The sequence below is a fragment of the Mustelus asterias genome, chromosome 11 (genome assembly GCF_964213995.1).
Source record: "Mustelus asterias chromosome 11, sMusAst1.hap1.1, whole genome shotgun sequence".
NCBI lineage: Eukaryota > Metazoa > Chordata > Chondrichthyes > Carcharhiniformes > Triakidae > Mustelus > Mustelus asterias.
The window spans coordinates 103,311,709-103,322,382 of NC_135811.1; the positions used below are offsets into that span (position 1 = coordinate 103,311,709).

At 44.9% G+C, this 10,674-nt stretch overlaps 1 non-coding gene across 1 annotated transcript; it reads left to right on the forward strand.

Moving 5' to 3' along the window:
• Positions 1 to 1,099: 1,099 nt before the first annotated feature.
• Positions 1,100 to 1,172, forward strand: trnac-gca (transfer RNA cysteine (anticodon GCA)). Its single transcript has one exon. It is a non-coding gene; the product is annotated as a tRNA-Cys (tRNA).
• The last annotated feature ends 9,502 nt before the right edge of the window (positions 1,173 to 10,674 follow it).

Consider the following 10,674-nt stretch of genomic DNA (forward strand, 5'->3'; position numbering starts at 1 on the left):
TCACGACACACGATGGCGCAGAGTCGCTGGGCAGAAGCTGATAGCCAAGTTCCGCACACATGAGGACGGCCTCAACCGGGATATTGGGTTCATGTCACACTATCTGTGACCCCCACAGCTTGCCTGGACTTGCAGAATCTCACTGGCTGTCCTGTCTGGAGACAATACACATCTCTTCAACCTGTCTTAATGCTCTCTCCACTCACATTGTTTGTACCTTTAAGACTTGATTAGCTGTAAGGATTTGCATTCCAACCATTATTCATGTAAATTGAGTCTGTGTCTTTATATGCCCTGTTTGTGAACAGAATTCCCACTCACCCGAAGAAGGAGCTTAAGGCTCCGAAAGCTTGTGGCTTTTGTTACCAAATAAACCTGTTCGACTTTAACCTGGTGTTGTTAAGCTTCTTACTCCTTCTGCACTGCAGGGATTCTATAGATTCGAGAAGCATAAGAAGCTATAGAGATGTGAGTGGGGTCAAAGCGTTTGACCGTGTATGAAGAGAGTCCTCTAGTTTCAATCCAATATTCTCTCAATGGCCTCGTGGTTTAACAAAGAAGGTTTGCTGTCATTACTCTGCCTCTACAGCAACTCTGTGATCATTGGAGTCAATTATAGACTCCTCAGAAACACTTCGAGATCGATAATGCGGTCTTTAAGAACACAGATACAGTTATTTAATTAATTCTGGAATTATTTGTTTCCTCCAAACCACTTTGCTGAATGTAATGGATCTTTAGGCCTTCACTTTGGTTCCTCAATAAACAAACTATTGAACTGAAGTTCTCATTTGAGGATAAATATTTATTCCATTCTTCTATTAATGAACCAGTGACTGTACAACATAAATGGGTGCAGCTGTGTGATGCCATATTTCACTACAGATCATATTCAGGGTTCTTCCCCCAATATTCATACTGTAAAAAATAAAGATTAGTACAGTCAGAAAATACCAGAAATCTTCCCTCCCCATCAGGGAGCATCTGAGGAGAAAGGAGTAAAGGGTTAATGTTTCCTGGGGTGTCAGTGTGTCCTTCAGGTAAAGAAATACCCAAGTTTTATTTTATTTCAAAGCACAGAGAGATGCAACTGATAAGAGGGGGTATAGCTCAGTGGTAGAGCATTTGACTGCAGATCAAGAGGTTCCCCAGTTCAAATCTGGGTGCCCCCTTCCTTACCTTCATCTTAGCAAAAAAATCAAAGTCACACACTTCATTTTCCACAGTGCCATGTCTTCAACTGCAGCAATGAGTTATAAAACCCCAGAAATGAGCTTTTGATGCTGCTATTGAAAGAGTGGATGATTTTACTGCAACGTCTGCCATTGTCCATTATTTTTTTCAATTCATCCCTTCGTTTCTCCTCTGTTTCTCTGATGGTGTTTGTTCTGTGCACCAGTTTATTCTCGACGTCTAATCAAGAGGCCAGTCTAGAGGTAAAGTCATAGAGTTTTTGAACAGAAAAATATGCCCTTCGGCCCATCGTACCTGGGCTGGTCACCAAGTACCTATCTATTCTATTCCTATTTCCCAGCACTTGGAATGTATTGACTGACATGAGCTCGTGATAACAGCGGCTTCACGTTTGTCAACCCCTCACAGAAATGTATGTTGTCACAACAATAAAAGTTGCACACTGAACATGCCTGTAATTATTGTAATCAAGACTAATTCTCCATATAAACAGTTTGGTGCCTGTCTGAAATGGTAATCAACAGTTTATAACTATTTGGTATTGTCTAAAACTGTCTTCAACTATATTTGGGCATTTGTGTCCTGCCCGATGAACATTTTTTTCTCTAATTTACAGAGCCTGCAAAATAGGTCTGGGGCTCTCTCGCTCGATAGTATTTACCTGTAGATTAGATGGGCCATAGATCAAGTTTGGGGGCCACCGCTCCGGCATCTAATAATGCATAATGTTAGCTTTCTGATCATAACTCCGAATAAATACCCTGGGCCATAGTTTGGAAGAACAGAGACTTTTAAAACAGCGCCTAAGATGTTATTTGATGGTGTCTCCTGCTACCAGTCATTTGATTCTCTGCTGTGTTCCAGCCACAACACCAGGGGGAGCACATTCTGCACCCGGGCAGATTCAGTGTCACAATCTGTTTGAATTCAGATATTTTATTTTAAATACGTTCTGTGGCTGGATAAGGTGTTGTTGTTTTGCATGTTGATGTCTTTATAACCATCTCATTTACAACCGATTCAGTGAATGGAAAAAATGCTCCGATGCAGTCAACAGGCATTTTAAAATTCAGGTTCGGGTAATGGTGCAAACTATTATTCACAAATTCATGCGATGGTGACAACACAACAGGAGGTCATTTGGCCCATTGCGCCTGTACTGGCTTCCTGGAGGAAGCAACTCACTAATCCTACTTCCTGCCTTTTCCTCACAGCCCGGGAATTCGCAATTATTTTAATTATCTTTCAACATTGCAATTATACAGGGCACTGGTGAGGCCACACCTGGAGTATTCTGCACAGGTTCGGTGTCCTTACCTGAGGAAAGATGTCCTTGCTATTTAGGGAGTGCAGCGAAGGTTTACCAGGCTGATTCCTGGGGTGGCAGGTCTGTCATATGAGGAGAGATTAAATCAGTTAGGATTATATTGACTGCAGTTTAGAAAAGTGAGAGGGGATCTCATAGAAACGTATAAAATTCTAACAGGGTTAGACTGGGTAGATTCAGATAGATTGTTTCCAATGGTGGGCAAGTCCCGAACTAGGGGTCATAGTTTGAGCAGAAGGGGTAAATCATTTTGGACTGAGGTGAGAGGGTGGTGAATGTGTGGAACTCACTACCACAGAATGTATTTGAGGCCAAAACATTGTGTGAATTCAAGAAGGTATTAGTTTAGGCTCTAGGGGCTAAAGGGATCAAGGGATATGGGGGAAAGGCGTGATCAGGGTAATGTATTTGATGATCGGCCATGATCAAAATGAATGGAGGAGTCGGCCCGAAGGGTCCAATGGTTTACTCCTGCTTCTAGTTTCTATGTTTCACCTTCTGAAATGTTGACATTAGCAAATTTGAGGTGATTGTGAGTTCTCATGATAAGCCAAATGATGTTCTAAAACAAAATCTTAAATAGAGTCATCTCCCAATGTGGGATTTGGGATTGAGAATCCTAAATTCGCGATCACTGCCCTTTCTGATGCATTTCTGATGGGGCAGGAATTAAAGGGGGACAATTAATATTGTGATTAAACTTTAGGCCTGAACACACAAACTCCTCAGTGTCATATTGAGGGGAGGGGAAAGTCCCCAAAGATGATTGCAGAACAATTCCCGGACCGGCCACCTCCCCTGGGCAATTGCTCCGGCCTGTGAAACATCTAAAAATGTGACTTCCAGAACAAACTTCCAATGGTTCCCCCCACCCACATTTACTAGAGTCATAGAGATAGAGTGATAGAGTCACAGAGCTTCACAGCACAGAAGGAGGCTCTTCAGCCCACCATGCCTGTGCCTGCCATCACACATCCATCTATTCTATTTCTATTGTCCAGCACTTGATCCAAGGCCTTGTAAGTTATGGCGTTTCAAGTGCTCATCTAAATATCTCTTAAATGTTGTGAGGGTTCCTGCCTCGACTATCCTTCCAGACATCGCGTTCCAGATTCCCACCACCCTCTGGGCATTTTTCCTCAAATACTCAGCCCCCCATCTTAGATCAATGCCTCCTGATTATTGACCCCTCTGGAAAGGGGAAAGTTTCCTTCCTCTCTATCCTGTCTATGTCTCTCATAAAGTTGCACACTTCACGGGAATCTCCCTTCCCCCCACCCCACATTAAACCCTTCTGACCCCTCCCCCCGCCTCCCAAGGACCACACACACATGTGGATATTAACATCTCAACACAAGGGGTTACCTCATGCGCAAGGGGTTCTCCCCCACCCCTTCCAGCCCGGCCCAACTCTCACCCCCACCTGAGTGGGAGCGCTCGGGCAAAGCACCGAATTTGCTCTCAGCTGGAGAGGCTGCTTGTGTTTGAGGTGAGAAGCGGAACTGCAGCTGGAGAGAGCAGAGACTGATCAACAATGCTGTCACATCTCAGCAGCGCCGAGCAATTTCGGCGATATTCAGAGTGTTTTGGGAGTCAGTGAGGTTCAGTGAAGCTCCCACAAATTCTCTGCGCCCGAACATCATCAAACTCTCCGGATAAACCGGAAAACCTATTCAGAGCCACTTGGAGGTTCGGAGACACAATTCAATCCTTCCCTGTTCCTCAGAGACTCCCGTCTTCACTGAAACGTCTCCATCAGGGATTATTTCCACATTCACATCTGTCCTGGAGAAATCCAGCTGTGCATCTCCCCGGCTGTTGGAATGGGATGGAGCCGGAATAATTCCTCGGCTCCTCACTGTTTAAATGATTCTCGCCGAAGTTGATTTCAGATTGAATTCACATCCTCTTGTATCCGGGCGGTGGGGTGGCGGGGGGGGGGGGGGGTTACTGTGTTATTTTTATTCCTGTTTCTTGTTCCTGTTTACAGAATTCCTTCCTGCCTTTCCAATGTTCGCTCAGTGAGTTTGTGAGTGTTTATACGAAGCTCACTCGAACCGGGATTTTGGCGAGGGTTAGAAATTTATATTCACTTAAAACACAGAGAAATGATAGACTTGGATTTTGAACAGTTGGAATAAGGAGTTTTACAATAGGGAGTTACCCGCCAGTTCTCCAAGTGAATTATTGATAATCAGAACGACTCAGATTTGCCGCTGATTTGAGTCTCTTCTTGCTGGGCGCAGTTCGAGCGCCGCAATCTGTCAGAAGCAGTGTATTGCTTTCCATTGAGGACACCGGCTCGGAAGTTCGCGTGCAGGTTTTGGCGCTGGGCGTGAACAGTCCAAAGGGATCTTCCCTGTCCTGGTTTGTCAATTTAAATATTAAAGACACGTCACCATGACATGTACGGCGATTTCTGATTGGTTAATACATCTTTATATCCCGCACACACTGAGCCGGGACTCCAGTGTGTGAGGCGCTCTGACTGCTGTTATTTCCACCGTTTATTTGCAGCTGTTCTCCCGAGGCGCCGCACAATGCTGCCAGATTTATTCCGTTTTCTCACTTGGTTCATTGAGAAAGTGAGCCGGGCTCTGGGAGAAAGCAGAGCCGGCAGCCGAGGAATTATTCCGGCTCCATCCCATTCCAACACCCGGGGAGATGCACAGCTGGATTTATCCAGGACAGATGTGAATGTGGAAATAATCCCTGATGGAGACGTTTGAGTGAAGACGGGAATCTCTGAGTCACAGGGAATGATTGAAATGTGTCTCTGTTTTTTCTCCGGCTGCTTGGAGTTGTTTCCCAATCTTTAATTGTGGAACAGAGTCGAGTCTCACAACATTGCTGTGATATTTCCCCTCAGCGCCGAGCTCTCTCAGACCTGTTCAGCTCCATCTCCGGCGCTTTCAGTTTGGAAATCGGCTGATTCAATTGCATCAAATCTTCATCCCGGCACCGGTTAAGGGGTGACAGCGGCCGGAGAGAAAACAGAGAGACACATTTCAATCATTCCCTGTTACTCAGAGACTCCCGTCTTCACTCAAACACAGAAAATATTCTCAATACTGCAATGGGAGAAATGTAGTTTTCAATTTTAAAATAGATTTATTATTTTGAAAAATTATGACAGGCACTTAGAGACAACAGCTAAAAATCCAAGTGCTCAGGAGAATGGATTGAAATGAAAACGGCGAATTCAGGAAATGCTCGGAATCTATGGAAATGAAATAAAGTTTCAGCTCAATGACCTTTCATTGTGTGTGGGCGGCCCAGCAACACTCTGGCCGGGCAGTAACGCCGCATTGTTCAAAGCGGATATGAGTCAGTGACCTTCAGCAGCTCCTCACACACCAACATATTCCAATGTATTAAAGGAGAGACTGCAACCTCGATCGAGGCTGCTTGTGTTTGTGGTGAGAATCGGAACTGCAGCTGGAGAGAGCAGAGGAACACAACTTTCCAGACAAGCGCCACTATCAACTCTGCCTGAAAACGATAGGCGAAGATTCTTCAAACAAAAAGGTGGCAGCATTTTGGCGAGCTTTAGAAATTTTTATTTACTTGAAACACACACAGCAATAATACATGTTGAAACTGGTTAACAATGTTGTTCTATCTGAGCAGCGCCGAGCAATGGAAACGCAGTGAGACTCCCACAATCTCTCTCAGCCGCGCAATGGAAACACTGGAAGGAATGATTTTGTTGCAGTTTCCGAGTGGGAAATCTGAGTCATTTTGACTGTCAATGATTCACATCGAGAAATGGCGGGAAATACCCGATTTAAAACACGACCGAAACACGTGTCGGTTAGGGTGCATTGGCCATGCTAACTTCTCCCTCAGTGAACCCGAACACGTGCTGAAGTGTGGCGACGAGGGGATTTTCACAGTTACTTCATTGCAGTGTTAATGTAAGCCTACTTGTGACTAATAAATAAAGCTGAAAAAATCGAATCATCGAATCCTGCAGTGCAGAAGGAGGCCATTCGGCCCATCGAGTCTGCACGACCACAATCCCACCCACGTCCTATCTCCACAACCACATGTATTTACCCTAGCTAATCTCCTGACACTAAGGGGCAAATTAGCATCGCCAATCCACCTAACCTGCACGTTTTTGGAATGTGGGAGAAAACCTACGCAGACACGGGGAAAACGTGCGAACTCCCCACAGAGTGACCCAAGCCGGGAATCGAACGCGGGTTCTTGGCGCTATGAGGAAGCCAGCAATGCTAACCACTGTGCCACCGTACCGCTCCATGTAACGTGATCTTACTCTTCAAAATACAATAAAATGTAAGATTGCTGTGTGTGTTTTAAGTAAAACATTCCTGAACTTCGCCAAAATGCTCATTCCTTTTTGTTTGAAGAATTTTCGTCAATCATTTTCAGACAGAGTTGATAGTGGCACTTGTCTGGAAAGTTGTGTTCCTCTGCTCTCTCCAGCTGCAGTTCCACTTCTCACCACAAACACAAGCAGCCTCGAGAGAGGTTGCAGTCTCTCCTTGAATACATTGAACATGTTGGTGTGTGAGGAGCTGCTGAAGGTCACTGACTCATATCCGCTTTGAACATTGCTTCATTACTGGGCTGTTCGGAGCTGCTGAATTTACACCTGGGGCCAGGAACCCAGCCCAGAGAGAGTAAAATATGTTCTGCGTGTTTGAGGCAATGATTCCTGGCCAGTCAGCAGCGGGGAGCTGGAGGTCGGTTCAGTGTGAGAAGCTCTGCTTGGAGTTGTTTCCCAATCTGTAATTGTGGAACAGAGTCGAGACTCTCAACATTGTTGTGATATTTCCCCTCAGCGCCGAGCTCTCTCAGACCTGTTCAGCTTCATCCCGGCGCTTTCAGTTTGGAAATCGGCTGATTCAATTGCATCAAATCTTCATCCCGGCACCGGTTAAGGGGTGACAGCGGCCGGAGAGAAAACAGAGACACATTTCAATCATTCCCTGTTACTCAGAGACTCCCGTCTTCACTCAAACACAGAAAATATTCTCAATACTACAATAGGAAAAATGTAGTTTACAACATTAAAATATATTTAATATTTAATCATAGCAAGCAAATAGGGACCCAACACCTGACAACCCAAATATTCAGCATAATGGACTCGAAATGAAAACGGCAAACTGAAAATACTCAGAATCTATGGAAATTAAAAATGTGTCAGCTCAAACATCTTTCATTGTGTTTGTGCGGCCGAGTAATAGCGCCGAGCCGCGCAGTAATGTTCCAGTGTGGATCTGAGTCAGTACCTTCAGCAGCTCCTCACACACCAACACATTCAATGTCTTCAAGGAGAGGCTGCGACCTCTATCGAGGCTGCTTGTGTTTGTGGTGAGAATCGGAACTGCAGCACGGAGAGAGCAGAATAATTCCTTCCACTGCTCGGCAAAGTGAGTTTGTGGGATTTTCCCTGAATCTCACTGACTCCCAAACACTCTGAATATCGCCGCATTGCTCGGCGCCGCTGAGATATGACAGCATTGCTGATCAGTCTCTGCTCTCTCCAGCTGTAGTTCCGATTCTCACCACAAACACAAGCAGCCTCGATAGAGGTTGCAGTCTCTCCTTTAATACATTGAATATGTTGGTGTGTGAGGAGCTGCTGAAGGTCTCTAACTCATATCCACATTGAACACTGCAGCGTTACTGCTCGCCCGGAGTGTTGCTCGGCCGCACAAACACAGTGAAAGATGTTTGAGGTGACACATTCTAATTTTTTTCTCTCCACAGATGATAAGTATTTCGGACACTCTCTGATTTTATTTCATATGCAGAATGCTGGGTATTTCGCTTCTCCCCTTGTTATAGAATCATAGAATCCCGACATGCATAGAAAGGCTATTCGGCCCATCAAACCTACACCGACAGTGCTCCCTCCCAGGCCCTATCCCCATAACCGCACCTATTTACCCTGCTAATCTCCCTGACACGAATGGGCAATTTAGCATGGCCAATCCACCCAACCTGTACATCGTTGCCAAGATAGTGAAAATTGACAGTGATTTCTTATTTTATACGTACATTTTTTCGTTTGAAGTGTGGTGAATATTTTCTCAGCAAGAAAGATTATTTCAACATCCGCTGAGCTGGAGGAGCTGCTTGTGTTTGTGGTGAGAATCGGAACTGCAGCTGGAGAGAGCAGAGACTGATTAGCAATGCTGTCATATCTCAGCAGCGCCGAGCAATGCGGCGATATTCAGAGTGTTTGGGAGTCAGGGAGATTCAGAGAAACTCCCAATATTTACTGTTTTTTGAACACCATTAAACCCTCCTGATGAACAGGCAAACTTGTACTCCAGACATAACTTGGGTCAATCAGGAAGTGAGCCGGGCTCTGGGAGAAAGCGGAGCCGGGGAATTTTTCCGGCTCCATCCCATTCCAACAGCCGGGGAGATGCACAGCTGCATTTCTCCAGGGCAGTTGTGAATGTGGAAATAATCCCTGATGAAGACGTCACTGTGAAACTCCAGCAGAATAATTCCTTCCTGCGTTTCCAATGCTCGGCAAAGTGAGTTTGTGGGAGTTTCACTGAAGCTCAGTGACTGCAAAACACTCTGAATATCGCCGCATTTCCCGGCGCTGCTGAGATATGACAGCATTGATCAGTCTCTGCTCTCTCCAGCTGCAGTTCCGATTCTCACCACAAACACAAGCCGCCTCGATGGAGGGTGCAGTCTCTCCTTTAATACATTGAATATGTCGGTGTGTGAGGAGATGCTGAAAGTCACTGACTCATATCCACACTGCACATTTCAGCATTACTGGGCGTCCGGAGTGTTGCTCGGCCGCTCACACACAATGAAAGATAATTGAACCGATACATTTGCTTATTTCCATAGAGTCTGAGTATTTCATGTATTTGGTGTTTTCATTTCAAGTCCATCATCCCGAGAATTTGACCTTTATCTGCCAGTCAGAAATTTGAAATAATTGGTTTATTTTAATATTAAAAACGGCGTTTCTCTCCCATTGAAGTATTGGATTTTTTTGGGGTGTTTGAGTGAAGACGGGAGTCTCTGAGTAACAGGGAATGATTGAAATGTGTCTCTGTTTTCTCTCAGGCCGCTGTCCCCACTTAACCGGGATGCCGGGATGAAGGTTTAATGCAATTGAATCAACCGATTTTCAAACTGAAAAATACCAACATATTCAATGTATTAAAGGAGAGACTGCAATCTCTGTAGAGGCTGCTTGTGTTTGTGGTGAGAAGCGGAACTACAGCTGGAGAGCAGAGGAACACAACTTTCCAGACAAGGCGACAATGTACTCTGTCTGAAAACGATTGTCGAAGATTCTTTAAACAAAAAGGTATGAGTATTTTGGCGAGGTTCAGACATTTTTATTTACGAACAACTCACAGCAAAATTACATGTTGCGGCATTTTGAACGGTAAGGTCGTACAATGTTGCTGTACAATGGGGAATTTCCCGCCATTTCTCGATGGGAATCATTGACAATCAAAATTATTCACATCTCCCGCTCAGAACCTACAGTAAAATAATTCCTTCCTGCGGTTCCATTGCTCGGCGCTCTGAGATATGACAAGCGTTGTTGATCAGTCTCTGCTCTCTCCAGCTGCAGTTCCGCTTCTCACCACAAACACAAGCAGCCTCGATAGAGGTTGCAGTCTCTCCTTTAGTACAGAGAATATGTTGGTGTGTGAGGAGCTGCTTGTTTTTGTGGTGAGAAGTGGCACTGTAGCTGGAGAGCAGAGGAACACAACTTTCCAGAGAATTGCGATGAACTACTCTATCAGAAAACGTTTGACGAAAATTCTTAAAGCAAAAAAGCAGGAGTATTTTGGCGAGGTTCATAACTTTTCATTTAATTAAAACACACAGCAGTAATACATAATGTGGCATTTTGAACAGTAAAATAGTTTTATATGATTTAACAATAGGGAGTTTCCCGACATTTCTCCAGGTGAATTATTGACAGTCAAAATAACTCCGATTTGCCGCTGATTTGAGTCTCTTCTTGCTGGGCACAGTTTGAACTCCGCAATCTATCAGAGGCAGTGCTTTGGTTTCCATTGGGGACACACTGTCTGGGTGGATTTGCCACTTTCTCTCCAGTGCTGTCTGCTTCTCCAGTTCTTGTCCAGATGTGGATGGGAAGTGAAGGCGGCTGCAATGAT